We start from the raw sequence: 13,504 nt of genomic DNA, 5'->3' as shown, positions 1-13,504 counted from the left end.
CCAGTTCCTAAGCAGCGGTCACTGCCCACCGTCCAACTCCCCCCAGTTTATATACTGAGCATGACATCACATGGTATGGAATGTCCCTTTGGCCAGTTTGGGTCAGCTGTCCTTGCTGTGCCCCCCCCCAGCTTCTCACTGGCAGAGCATGGGAAGCTGACAAGTCCTTGACTAGTGTGAGCACTAAGCAACAACTAACACATCGATGTGTTATCAACATTGTTCTCATCCTAAATCCAAACCACAGCACTGTACCAGCTACTAGGAAGAAAATTAACTCTATCCCAGCTGAAACCAGGACAAGAAGGTCAACAGAAAATGAAGTTGCATGGTGTCTGAGGTGCCTTAGAGCTTCAGCATCTGTAATGCTACAGTTCTGCTATTTGCAGCTCTGTAACCTTTAACCTGAGCTGCCTGGAGCCTTGCAGTCAGTTTTTCCTGCATTCCCATGCTTTTATTTCAGTGCTGTTGGTCTCATGTCCCTGCACCTGCAGACCCTGATGCTGTTGTTATGCAGGTTCTCATGGGAATTGACTGCCACTAGCGTGAGAAACATCCTTGCTTACCCCCCTTCACTCTTGTTTTGCTGATTTTAGTTTATGCTAAGGAAAACCAAGCATAGTGCACAACAAAACAGGTTACAGTTATTTAAATACTTGATAAACACTATCCAGAAATACATGTGCGTGGAGATAGGTATCTCTGATGCCTCAGTAGCGTGCTCCAACCAGTGTTAATAGCATGACAAGCAGGAACACCAATAGGGAGTTTGAGCCAATCCTCATGGAAAGTACATAGTATTGGGGAAAAGCATGGTAAGACTAAGGGAAAAGCAATTGGGCACTAGGGGAACAGCAATGGGAGACTCAGGAATGTGAAACTTGGCCAAAGTTATAAGGTGAGGAAGCAGATGCTATAACTGGGGTCAGGTGCTTTCCGTCAGGTCCATGGAGTTAGGGGAACTAGGAAAGACTCCAAAGATAGCAAGATGCAAAGGATTGGATACAGATGTGTGTGATCCAAATAACTGGGAATGCACACGGTTGTGTTTTGTGGTAACACATAGCGGAAAAGTAAGTTACAGTCCTCTTAGTGCCTTGGTAAACCCAGGTCTGAAAGGGGTCAGGTGCTTTCCGTCAGGTCCATGGAGTTAGGGGAACTAGGAAAGACTCCAAAGATAGCAAGATGCAAAGGATTGGATACAGATGTGTGTGATCCAAATAACTGGGAATGCACACGGTTGTGTTTTGTGGTAACACATAGCGGAAAAGTAAGTTACAGTCCTCTTAGTGCCTTGGTAAACCCAGGTCTGAAAGAGAGGGGAGATATTGCAGTGTTGTGGCTGTAGGATGTCACCGTGTCTCCTGTATCTAACATGGTGATAGATTTAACCATCTGGTCACGGTTAAATAGGTGACATCCTTCATTTGCATCCTTAGCGAAAAGTGTGTGTTAAAAAGACCATGGCCAATATTTTAATTCCAGATTCTTGAGCATCTTCAGGTTGAACTGTGAATTTTCTGACACTTCAACATAATGGCACAGGGACAGAGACACATTTCCTTGTGGTTTTTTTTGCAGGAGGGTTCCCTGTGGGAACCAGACTGCACTTGTCACAAGTCTCCAGCCTGTCAAAATCAGCCAGATCAATGTGACCAATACTGGGACAGACCCACCAGGGAATGTTTACTCAATGTGTTTTCCCCTTCAGATCACACAGAAGCTTAGCGTGCAGCTAACAGTATTGTGTAAGGAAGGAGAAATAAGTTTCCAACCTGTTCTTCTCCTGATAAACTCACAAATTTGCAAAAGAATTTAAAGGTTAACAATGTCATTTAAAAATTAAAGCAGCTGTTACTGTTAAAATGAGTTGGGCATCTATAATGAGAGGTTGCATTGCCTCCCTGGTTGCTTAGAATAAATCTTCAGTGTTTAAGTAATAGAGAGCCGATATGCCTCAGACACCCTGAGTACTACAAAGTGTGTCAGAAGGAGCTCAGTAATATGCAAGTATTAACACACCATTAGCAGGCTTTCTGTGTTCAGCAGTTTCCCTGGAAAGATAGAAGGTAGGATTTTCAGATGGATGTGAGAGGCTTAAGAGCGAAAACTCAAATTACTTTTGCTGAGTTTCTCCCATTCCCTCTGTGCTTGACTGGATCATTACCAGGCAGAATGATCTGCAATTGTATAAATCAAATTTTATAGCAGAAGCCATACACCCCAAAGAGGTTGGGGCACACAGTGCATGCCACTCGATGGGTGCCTTCCTCAAAATTGGCCAGCCCCTGGCAGGGGCAGTGCTCAGCAGGAATAGCATCTGCTGTGCTGGCAGGTTGGCAGAATAAAGCCAGTGCGAGAGGTAGGCAGGGGGAAATGCTGGAGATCTCACCCTGGCTGTCACTGTATGTGAAATTATGGATTAAATTGTGAGATGCCCAGGACAGTTGCAATGAAACAGTGTCTCCCAAGAATCCTGAGCTCTAATTGTTTTGAGGAAACATTGGAAAATGAGATGGGAAACTGTGAAAGTGAATGGGCTGCCTAGAGTCATTCAGATAGCATGATGGTGGAGCGTGGATAGTGAGATGACCCCTCTGAATCTCAGATGGCCTTTCAGGTTGTCTGCTTCATTCTGTATCGGTGTTCCCAGGCTAGACTGTGGCAGTCTGGGCAGACTCTCTGTGGACAGTGTATGGGTTTTGTTAGATACTGGTGGCTCTGGGTGTTTTCCTATACCAGGCAACATGCTCCATTTTGAAGGTCCTACTAGGCTCTTGCAATACTCTTGAACACGTTAAGAGAAATGGGAACAAGGCCTTTGGCATGCTAAAATTTTCTTAAAGCTATTCCATTATAAAGGATTCTCCTTTGTTTTTGTTAAGACATATACAAATGTTTATACATATACATTAAGTTAAGGATATACTTTAAAGCTTTTTTTCCCCAGAACTTGTGAAATGCAGATGCAAGAGTAGGTTTAGTGATGGGGAGAGTGAGACTATGAATGTGCAGAGACCAAAAGGAGAGAAAACGGAATGAGAGTGCATGCTTCATGCCTTGGAGGCAACAGGAAAAAGGATTATATGGTACTAATGGAAAAGGTTTTCTTTTATGTTCGGGATACAAGCACTGTTGAAAGGCAAGATGGAATATGAGCCAAGGAGAAGGAATTTTCCTGACATCTCTTACAGCAATGCTAAAGGGGAATATGTTAGAAATAAATTGTTTAGTAGAAACAATAAACTGCAGCAGAAGGATGTGAGATGAAATTAATGGTAACAAAAGTCATTTGAAAGTCTGCACAGAGAACATGCATAAATGGTCACTGAGCAGGTGATCTGGAAAATATTGAGTCTGGGGCTTCTGGAATAAATAACTCAAACAAATGAATCTTATAAAAAAACCAAAAAGTGAATGACATGGAAAGTGCACCAGGCAGAATGATGCATATTAAGAGATTCTCAGAAAGTTCAAAAGAGGCACAGAGTTACATTTGTTCTGCTGCTGTAGGATGTATCTAGCTTAGAGGTCAGTCTCCAAGGTCAATTACTGTTTTATTTTCCTTGATTCCAAGGCAAAACCCCCAATACTTATAAAAGCAGCCAGTATGAAGACAAATATGAGAAACCAAAGGCTGTTTTACCTGGGTAAAGCTGGGGTTCATTGAAAACGTGGTGTCATTTTGATAAAGTGAGGGAACATCTCAGGGATAAAAGGTTTGATTTGTATTATTTTGTGCTCCTAGCCTGAGATTCAAGTGAAATGAAGCACAGCACATGCTTATCCACAAAGGCAACACTTGCAGTTCAGTCAGAACAAAAAGCTAGCAGGATCCCAGAGCACAGCTGCTCAGACAGCATCTAAGGAAATGCGTCTTCATTCCCCCCATTTCAGCACCCTTTTTTTTAAATCAGTCTTCATTTTTACATGCTGGGTACTTCCTAACTTTCCCTATTTCAGGGAACAAAAGGAACGAGATGCCTCAAGTAACAGCATTTTTCAAGTTTTTTTTTCGACTCACCTGCAAAAATAAGATCATTTTGTCAGGAAATCGAGTTCTTATAAGATTTCCTGTAGACGTCAGCAATTTATATCATAAACAGTGACAGTCATTCTCAGAGAACTGTAGACAAAACATCTCCTACTCCCAAAACAAAAACTATTGTCACTTCAGCTGAAGAAGTTGTCCTGTAACAGCTACGAATGCTTAATAAAGCATCCTCTGCTCTTGGGAGCATGGCAGAATTGAAGAAGGCCATGTCTATTTGTCACTTAGGCAGCCTGAAGTCATTGTATACTGTAAAACAGCTTGTATCCTCCACCCCTCTCAGACCCTTCAGCAGCTCCTGCTACCTCCTTTGGCCCACCCATCCATAAACCAGACCCACCTGAACTCTAACCTTGTCTCCCTGACCTGATGTCGCATGCATTATTTCAGAATACTTAATGTCCCCTGTGCTGAGTTCCTTTGGCAGTGGTTGCTGCCTTGTGGCATCATTGTACCAGGGACAAATCCTCTGAAATCTACTTGCAGTAGAAATCAGGTAGAGCACGCTACAAGCTGGGTGTGGAGGCCTCATTTTGTTAATAGTGATTACTTATATTCCTCTATTTCTATTGTCCCACTGAGACAGAGGTGCTGATATTTAACCATAAAGATCAGTTAACAAACATCTCAAAAGTGCTTCATTTGGCCAAACAGTAAAACTGGGTTTGATATCAGACTGCTTCTGTCCCATCCAGTAAATGCTCCCAGCACTTCAGAGTCCTTGCCTTGGGCTTTGCCTCCAAGACCCTCACCAAATGGTAGCAGAATCAAATAGTTAACCTAGACCAGCCTAAACATGAACTCATTTCAACTTGCTTGCCAGCCACAAAACTTTCAAAGGTCTGGGTTTCTCTGGGTTTTTGCATTGCAGGAGGTGTCTGTGCATGGAAGGAGCATGGAAGGACATTCAGATGCTTTCATTTCACATTTTAGCTGTATGTCAAAAGCTTATTCAAATTTTGAATAAGAATGGGAGATGATAGAGAATCTGCTGGGACTTTGCACTAAATATCAAGCAGCAATTGCCTATGTATCAGCGTACAGACCTATTCCTTGCCTTGCTGAGGAGTGATGGCTGGATCCTGCCACTGTTGGAGGTTCTTTCTGCATTCCTGGTTACGGTGCTTTTTGAAGTCCTAAGCTTCTCATATATGAGATCTTGCTATGCCTGTTGTAAAGAAGAAAAAAAATTAGTCTGTGTATTGGAAGGTATTGAGATACTGCGTGGTTCATTCACCAAACCAGACCAAAAATCAGACTTGATGTAGGGGACCTCACTTCACTCAAGTTGATGCAAGTGAATACTCCTTCAGGAAGGCTCCATTTATCCTCCAGTTTTATTATGTTATTTTTTTCTTCATTGTTCTCCGAAATTACTATATGAGACTTCTTCCAAGTATTTAATTTCACAGACGTTCAGTGGTCTGTGAAATTTGCGCAGACGGAGACAGATAAACAGGCAGACATGGTGGAAAGGGAATAACTTAAAGAAAGGGTTTTATAAGTACATAAACACATTGTTTGCACTCTGAAGTTGCTTATTTCTATTTCTCCTGGTGTTTTAAAGCTGCTTCAGAAATACTGATGAAGTAAAATTTCTAGATAGTTAGGTAAGTATTGTTAGCTTTCATTAGTAACATTACTGCCTTTTTGTTTACATCAAAGATCACCAAAGTAAGTTTTTAAGACTTGCCTTAAACTGGTTTATGGTTTTAACTTTTGCACATGGTTATAACTCTCTAACAACCAATTCATGGTAAATCTAAAAAACCATCACTTTCTGCCATGGAGATTTTATATCCTTGAGGTTACTGTGCTAAGATACACTTGAGTGACACCTTTTGGATAATGTAGTGAATAAATGTAAACACTGTAATTACTGGATATTATGGTTCACCAACTATCCAAATTAAATACAAATACTTTGCTACATCCTACTAGAGAGAGAATTGATTTGACAAAGGTATATTAAACCAATGTATCTTTGAATATGACAAGCAGCTGCAAAAAGAAGTTCAATATTTTATGATAGCTAAACAATTTTAAGAGCTCCTGAAACAGTGATGCTTTTACTTCTAAGCTTCTCTACAAAGACTTCCAATCACCTTGTAATTTTGAGTTTGCCTCAGCTTTTGGCAGTATAATGGCAATTAAGACATTATCAGTGGCTCAACTTATGTGCTTGAATCAGAAAATAATGCAGTTTCCTGTGGAATTCTTTTGTTCTTCAGCTAACACAAAAACAACGTTAATGCACCCTTGACCAGGAAACTAGAAACTTATATTGATGATAGGTGACAATACATCAGATGATAGGTTTATAACCCTATGTGAAGCTAAAGCTTGACCAGCTTGTGGGGTTAGAATTATACAACATCATTTTGACTGTTGTCTCAGACTATCAAGTCAATGGCTGAGTTTGCCCAGATAGGTGATTTAAAGAGCATTTTACTTGCAGTCTGAGGGCAGAAGAAAATGTCAACTCACCTAGTGGACTAGAAGGAGAATTCACTTATTAACCTGTCAAAATCACTGGCAGAGATCCTTTCTTTTACTGAACACATTGGTTTGGGAGGTTGAAGAAGAGTCTTCAGTGTGTGCATGAAGGCAGATTGGATATATTGCTGTAGATTATGGAGTCAGTGAATTTATTCACATGATAAAAGACTATTCAAATTAGAATGGATAAAAGAACTGGGCCTGGATTTCTTGATAATTTTATTCTTAAACCACATTTTTTTTTATTCTACTTATCTCACTTTTAAATCTGGTCACAGAATGTTGGATTTTATTATTTAATCATAACTTTGAAATAACATGAAGTAAAGTACAGTTTTGAGCCTGAAGTACCAGAGTACCAGGGTTGGAATAACTATGGCACAGGTTTGATGAGTCACTGAATCTTACTTTTCCTCTTCCTTCTTTTCTGTAGGATACATCTTATATGCCCTCACCATTTAAAATCTCCAGGTTTCTAATGTGATCTAGGCTCACTCGATAGTCAATGGAGAGAGGAAAGACATTTCCAGATGACAACTGATTCCACCTACCTCAAGATCTTACTCGATCTCTCCTACTGGTGTGAAAACTTGGTCAGAGAGACCACACAGTCAACTGACTTAGGCTAGACCTCTAGATTTTAAACAGCTCACGTTAAGTTATATGAATCCCATCATGAGCTACCAGCTTGTGCCATTCCCCTGGAAGTCCCCAAATACCAGGTGAAATGCACTACACGATTCACATAATTAAGTTTTATAAACCATTTCTTAGAGACAATCAGAGGGAATAGTTTTCTATATGAGTACTAAAATAAGAAATGTAAGTGTTAAGTTGGAGCCGCATGTTTAAATATATTTAGCAAGAGAATAGCATGGAGACCCTCATGACGAATGTGATTTACTAACTGTTTTTGCTTAAAAGTAATTTACATTATTGCAGATATCACATCTACTATTTTCTCCTTTTGTCAGGTGTATTCTATGAATCTGGTAGGTGCTCTATTTTTAGAGCGGATGTAGAACTTTTAAAATCTATTTGTTCTTATTTTACAAAAAGGTTAGGATCAGATAAGATCTTCTTAACAGTCCCCAAAATCTGTGCTTTGGCCCAAATGTTAAGTTGGGTTGTGGAAAGAAATACAGGATGGTGGCTGGAGCCCTTTACATGCAATAAAGTGTTAAGCAATAGAATATTGTTAATGAAATGTTAAAGAACCGTTTAAGAAAAATTAGCAATCAGGTTGAACAGAAATACAACGAATGTGATTTACTAACTGTTTTTGCTTAAAAGTAATTTACATTATTGCAGATATCACATCTACTATTTTCTCCTTTTGTCAGATGTATTCTATGAATCTGGTAGGTGCTCTATTTTTAGAGCGGATGTAGAACTTTTAAAATCTATTTGTTCTTATTTTACAAAAAGGTTAGGATCAGATAAGATCTTCTTAACAGTCCCCAAAATCTGTGCTTTGGCCCAAATGTTAAGTTGGGTTGTGGAAAGAAATACAGGATGGTGGCTGGAGCACTTTACATGCAATAAAGTGTTAAGCAATAGAATATTGTTAATGAAAGATTAAAGAACCATTTAAGAAAAATTAGCAATCAGGTTGTAGAAATACAACATTTTTAATTAATCTAAAATGTGAATGCCATTTTTTGTTGGTTTTGCTTCATTTGGAGAGCATTATTAACATTTACATTTCAACAGGCTACTATATCCTCTTCCTTCCCCATCTCCTTGTCAGACTTTGAGATTAAACACATTAGCATACTTTATCGCTGGAAAGCAAGGGCAGCAGCTCTATTTTGTAATAATTTCTTACTCTTGTTGAATTGCTTATTCAAAATACTGCAACTGCTTCCTAAATTTCATGTGTTAGCTGAGCCTTAGTGAGAGATAGGAGCAAATTCAATCAGAATTACAATTGTATAGCAGGCTTCCTTCATAGATTAAAACAAGGTCCCAGGTTTAAATACTTCTGGGTCGAAGGGTCCATCCTACTCCTGCAATAAGCATGTCAAGGCACTGACCTTGCATAATGATCTCTTTCGGAAACGCTGTTTCTTAGATACCTAAGCTCTGGCAATTTTCCAGCCGCAGAGGCACTTTAGTCACAAGGACACTTCAGAAAATCATACCTGTTGCCCTACATCAGGCACAATAGGTTGTTTCTGTGTTGCGGCAGTATCCACTATTAGTTAGGGTTGTATATGACCTGTGTGACCCTCACCCATGCTGGAGAGTGGGCAGCCTGTGCTGTGTGAGAGGGTGCTAATGAGGCTGGATGAGATGCTGCTGAGATTGGTTAGGAAGACTGGATGCTACTTAAGGTCCATGAGTGGGACCATGAGACTGGTCATGGGGTTGTATGGAAAAGTCCAGAGAGGCAGTTCACACTCCCACAGGAGTGTTGAAGGAAGAGCTGAGGCTGTTGTCAAGGACAGTGACACAGGAGCATTGCTACACATTGCTTAGGCCTAACTCTACTGAAATGGAGGAAGGTAAGACAATTTCTGCCAGCTGAGTCCACTGCAGGTTATCCTGTTACTGCAATGCTTGCTTTGAGGGAGAGAACTTATGTTTCCCATGGGTGTTAGGGCAATCTGGCAAATGCGAAAAACATTTCATGTTCTGAAGATGGACATTTCTAGCCCTGAAGTCAGACAATATCTCCTAACAGCACTGCTCTATGAGAAGCACAGCCTTGTTTTTCATTATTTTGATGACATGCATCAAAAACATTCTCCATGCTCTCTCTGCTGATACTACTAGGGATGAAGAACCACAGGAAACTATTCTTCAAAGTGATGCTTTATATGGAAACATTTAAGGTCATCAAAAATTAGGCATGGGGATTTCCTTGCCTCTGTAGCTAGCTTTATTGCATTATTAATGTGATCAGAGGCTATGCCTTTATTAGTAAACCAATACCAATTAGTGACCAATAGAAGATTCATGGCATGAAACAGTTCGTGATGAGAACATGGTATCCACACTACACAGATTTAGGGAGTTTTACATTGTGGTAACTGTAGTCTGAGCTCCTGGACTGAAGCCCGTTCATAGTTGGGGCTGCCCAGGTGCACTCCCAGAATACATTTTCCAGTTTAGCTCATCCAAATAGACTCCAGGTCTGCTCTCTGAAATTACTCCACAATGCCAATGAAAATGTGGTAAACGGGAGATGTTTGGGAGACAAGCACCTGTTCTGAACTAAAACACTAACGGAGATGCACCAATAAGAAACCTACTGATTCTCTACTCAGTGGAAGTCCTGGGCTTATTTTGGAACCAACTAAATTAGAAGAAAGCAATACGCTTTAGCTTGTATCACCATTTTCTTGGACTATTACTTCTACATATAAACTTCTAAGTCAAAATCGTCTTGGGATGTAACTATTTCTAATCAGTCGTGTTATAGGTGAGTAACTTAACCAATAAGCAGAATTTGGTTTAATTGGTCAAGAAAAAAGTCTAAGTTTATGACACACAAGGAACCACTTCTGAAATGGCAAAGATGTTTACCAAGTAGGACTGAAACACATTTGAAAAACTGCAGTTTTATGCTGTACCACATACAACATAAACTAAATATTACCCTGACCTCAATTCCATTCTGTTACAATGCTGCTGACTTCAGCTGACTTATTCTGAGGGTGAATTTAGGCTGATAACTTTGACAAAATACAATGGTATCTAGAGGACTGCCAAAGACATTCATCTTTATTTCCAGAACTCAGGCTTAAAAATCCACTTACATTTAGTTTGTGAATTTCTGACTTACAGGGCTACAACTTAGTATAGGATCTTTATGATATCAAAACCCACAGCAGAACTAAGGTGATTTACATATGCCCCAGAAATTTGAAGGTAAAAGTATAACTAAGTTCTCAAAGTAACCTTTTTTATATGTATATTTTTCCTTTTGGTCCTATTTTCACTTCTGTGGGCAGTAGTTGTTGTAGCTCCTTGAGCTTCTGCTTCCAAATGACAAAACCACAATTTGCTTCAGATAGCTTACAAATACCCAAATCTACAGTCCTTCCCCAAATAAACCTCTCCTAACACCCATGGATATGTACAATGTCCACAGAGTTCCTCACACCTCCCTCCAAGCTCTTTGGAATAATTTTCCATCATTAAATGTTGGGAGAAAAAAGAGGTAAGAAAATAATGATGAAAACTGTTGGGCTTCAATATCTGTGAATACAACAAAAGCCTTTGGATAGCTGATAGGCCAAGATGTGTCCCATAAATGGTCATTTTCTTTGTACATGGGAATGCATCTTCTATAATAATAATAATCTATATTAATAAAGGTAGATTCTGCTGACAATAGGCTGTATACATTTATATATTGATAAATGACAATAAGCCCTATTTAAGGACAATGGAGTCAAATTTCCTATGGGAGGATTTGACACATTCCTGGATAGGAGAAGAATGGAGTGAAAAATAGTACTAACAGCAAGTAGGTCTTTCTTCCCGCTAGCCAAACTGTGAGTGAATCCCTTTATTTTGCATTGTGCTTTTCTACTATTTCCAGCAAATCTGCACAGCTGATATTTGGATCCCTTCAGAAATGCGCTCCTGACAGCTGCGAGCAGATAGCAATAGAACATGTTATTGTCATTTGTTCTGGCAGTACATGTAGATATCATCATAAAACAGGATGACAGTTTGTTTACAGAAAAGCAAACTTGTGTTTGCATTTGATAGGCTGTATTAAGAAGGCTGAAAGCTGTTTTAATCCATCTAGCATTCTTGGAGATAATGTCCACTTAATACAAGACCAACCAGCATTTTGTTTCTGGAGACAAATAAACATTAGAAAATGTTTCCAAGGATGTTTTCAATATATATTGTTATTAACACTGGTACTGTGCAGATTGAATAAAGTCAGTCTAGTAATGTTAGGTACACTGATCTGTCATAGCACAAGAAGCAGTAAAGTGCAGAGAAAGCTATTGTGCTCATCCTCAAGGGGACGTTATAGATTTATGCCAATTATACCAGGTAAGAATCTCTCCCATGATGTATGGGTGTTACGGAGATATGAAAATGTTGCCCCTGGGCACAAAAGGCAGCATAGCTGTAGAAGTAATTTCCCTTTCCCTCCAGCTGCAAGATGACATTTGTTTCTGAAAGACTTTCAATAAAGGAGAAAACCCAAGGATGCATCTTCTGTACTAATTTCAGATCAGTGCTTTTTCCTTTAAAAACCAAGCTGCTACCATCATTCCTCTCCTTTCCACACCACTTCTTATCCTTTCCAGAATGAAAATAGACCCACACGTAGCTTGAAACAAGTGGTCCAGGTTTGATTTACCCATTGTTATCTGTTGTACTGCATCTTTAGTGCACAGCTATCAGCTCTTATGGAATGGCTCTTGACTGATACAGTTGACAGGCAATCAGGTGTGTGGTTGTCCAGCTGAGAAAGGTTTTAAAATGGATGAACCAGATGCTCGTTGACACTAAAAATCTCTTGACCCTGCCCTGGCAACAAAAATTGGCCTTTCACACTCACCCTACACCACCAGGGTGTTCAGTATGACTCTAAATAGCGTATATGTGTTATTTATGTTTTTTCTAGGGTGAGCTTTGAGACAGCCATCAGCCTCAATTCACCTCTACAGCTTTGCTCAGCTCTGATTTCTACATGAAATCTTACTAAGTCACAGCAAATATGCGCTGCAGGTACACCATTGCATTGCTATTGAGCAGGAAATGGAACATAACTTAAAGAAAATGCTGAAGATGTTTGTGTCACAAAACATAAGATTCATCCTTTTTATGACTTTTTATATGTTGCAAAGTCCTTACGTGCTAATTCAAGCATCATTTTTTTCCCCATATGAAAACTTTACAGCAAGTTCAGAGAAGTGAATCAGTTCACCAAAGAGGAGGCATCCATGATCTTGACAACACCATTCTCAAAATGATAAAGGTACTTAATACAATTGCATTCACTGCTTTTATTTATTATTATCAAGGTTAATTTTCTCACTGAAGACCTATACATTTTCAAACGCCTGATTAGAAATATTTTCTCAAATTAAAAAGCTACCCTCCAGGTTTAATTTGAGGTTTTCTTTTTTTTTTTTTAATGGGGTTGAGGTTTTCTTTTTTTTTTTTATTGAGGGAACAGAGGTCCCTTTGCCAATAATTTAAAGCAATACCAAAACAGAAAAATGAAAAGATATAAACTATATCTAATATTTCTGATGGGAACTCTCAAAACCAGAAACCTGCGTTAGTCTGCGTTTTGCTGCATATTCCAGCTAAATCAATAGAAACCATCATCTTTACTAAATTATTTTTTTATTTTTTTCCAGTGGGCAAAGCTCTGCATTTATTTTATGTGGAACTGTGATAAACAATAAAAATTGGGTAGAAACATTTCATATTTTGACCTGTGTTCAGATAATTTTCTGCCTGTGTGCCGTAAGAAAAGGGCAGCTTTCCATTTGTTTCAGTGGGTTGTGCTCAGATACTCCTGGGTAATCTAGTATAATGTCATAGAGTTATTGTGGGGGACATGAGAAGGGAGGTCACGATGAAATCACCCTGCTATGAGATTTGAATCAAGCCCAGAAGGGAAATGTTCTCCATTAACTAGCATATTTTGCAGTAAATGGTTTTGTGCAATGTAAGCATAAAATGGTTGCCCTTTCCATGTTTTGGTCCTGTTGCAAGGATGTTGTTGTGGTTTATCCCGGCAGGCAGCTGAACACCACACAGCCGTTCGCTCACTCCCCCACCCCCAGTGGGATGGGGGAGAGAATCAGGAAAAAAAAAGTAAAATTCGTGGGTTGAGATAAAGACAGTTTAATAGGACAGAAAAGGAAGGGAAAATAATAATAATAATAACAATAATAATGATAATAATAATTGTAAAAGAATATACAAAATAAGTGATGCACAATGCAATTGCTCACCACCCGC

This window comes from Aptenodytes forsteri, unplaced genomic scaffold (assembly GCF_000699145.1).
Source record: "Aptenodytes forsteri isolate BGI_AS27 unplaced genomic scaffold, ASM69914v1 Scaffold309, whole genome shotgun sequence".
NCBI lineage: Eukaryota > Metazoa > Chordata > Aves > Sphenisciformes > Spheniscidae > Aptenodytes > Aptenodytes forsteri.
This window is presented reverse-complemented; position numbering follows the sequence as displayed.